Genomic DNA, 1,816 nt, shown 5'->3' with positions numbered 1-1,816 from the left:
GATCCAACCTTTTTCACCAGCCTACCATGAGGGACTTTGTCAAACGCTTTACTAAAGTCCATATAGACGACATCCACGGCCCTTCCCTCGTCAACCATTTTGGTCACTTCTTCAAAAAACTCCACCAGGTTAGTGAGGCATGACCTCCCTCTCACAAAACCATGCTGACTATCGTTAATGAGTTTATTCCTTTCTAAATGTGCATACATCCTATCTCTAAGAATCTTCTCCAACAACTTCCCCACCACGGACGTCAAGCTCACCGGCCTATAATTACCCGGGTTATCCTTCCTACCCTTCTTAAATAACGGGACCACATTAGCTATCCTCCAATCCTCTGGGACCTCACCTGCGTCCAGTGACGAGACAAAGATTTGCGTCAGAGGCCCAGCGATTTCATCTCTCGTCTCCCTGAGCAGCCTTGGATAGATTCCATCAGGCCCTGGGGATTTGTCAGTCTTTAAATTCTCTAACAAACCTAACACTTCCTCCTTTGTAATGGAGATTTTCTCCAACGGTTCAATACTCCCCTCCGAGACACTCCCAGTCAACACATCCCTCTCCTTTGTGAATACCGATGCAAAGTATTCATTTAGGATCTCCCCTACTTCTTTGGGCTCCAAGCATAATTCCCCACTTTTGTCCTTGAGAGGTCCGATTTTTTCACTGACAACCCTTTTGTTCCTAACGTATGAATAAAATGCCTTGGGATTCTCCTTAATCCTGTCTGCCAAGAACATTTCGTGACCCCTTTTTGCTCTTCTAATTCCCCGTTTGAGTTCTTTCCTACTTTCTTTGTACTCCCCCAGAGCTCCCTCCGTTTTTAGCTGCCTGGACCTACCATACGCCTCTCTTTTCTTTTTGACCAGTCCCTCAATTTTTGAGGGAGGAAACTGGAGCACCCGGAGGAAACCCACACAGACACGGGGAGAACGTGCAAACTTCACAGACACTGGCCCAAGCCAGGAACCAAACCCAGGTCCCTGGCACTGTGAAGCAGCAGTGTCACCCCAGTTAGACAGTGGGGTTGGTGTTTAATGTCTACATAGATCATGAAACCTTCCAAATGAATGCTAATGCATTTCCTATTTCACAGAGTGTGGACTTTTACTGCTGACATTTATCCTGACGTGAAGCTGCCTTTCTGAATTCCTGTGGTCACGTTGTTCCCTGTGGAATACTCCAAATCCTTCCCATGAATTGCAACACTGACTAAAAGTACTACACTTGTTAAGTGTTATGGGGCACTCTGAGGCTGTGAAAAGCACCATCAATAAATGTATATATACACATATATTTATATCCTTTAAAAATAATGCTTATTTATTATCCCTCCAATTAAAGTTGAAACCACTAGCAAGTAGCCAATGGTGGGAATACATATTCACTATCGCCTGCAGGAACTGCTTTCTAAGGTGAGGGAGAATCTCAATAACTCTGAGGATTATACTGAGCCAATAAAGCTTCCCACGCACTTCTAATCACACATCTCTCTACCCCTGTCCCTCAGACTGGGAGCTGCTCCCATTCCAAACTGCGCATGCGTTCTTTAAGCTACCGACACTCCCGCGCCCACGCCCTTACACCCTGCCGGTGGCCGACACTCCTGCGCATGCGCCTTTACATCCTGCCCACCGCCGACACTCCCGCGCACGCGTCCTTACATCCTGCCGGTGGCCGACACTCCCGCGCATGCACCTTTACATCCCGCCCGCGGCCGACACTCCCACGCATGCGCCCTTACATCCTGCCCGCCGCCGACACTCCCACGCACGCGTCCTTATAGCCTGCCGGTGGCCGACACTCCTGCGCATGC

The sequence above is a fragment of the Mustelus asterias genome, chromosome 11 (assembly GCF_964213995.1).
Source record: "Mustelus asterias chromosome 11, sMusAst1.hap1.1, whole genome shotgun sequence".
NCBI lineage: Eukaryota > Metazoa > Chordata > Chondrichthyes > Carcharhiniformes > Triakidae > Mustelus > Mustelus asterias.
The sequence above is the reverse complement of the archived record's forward strand: the minus strand, read 5'-3'. Positions refer to the sequence as shown.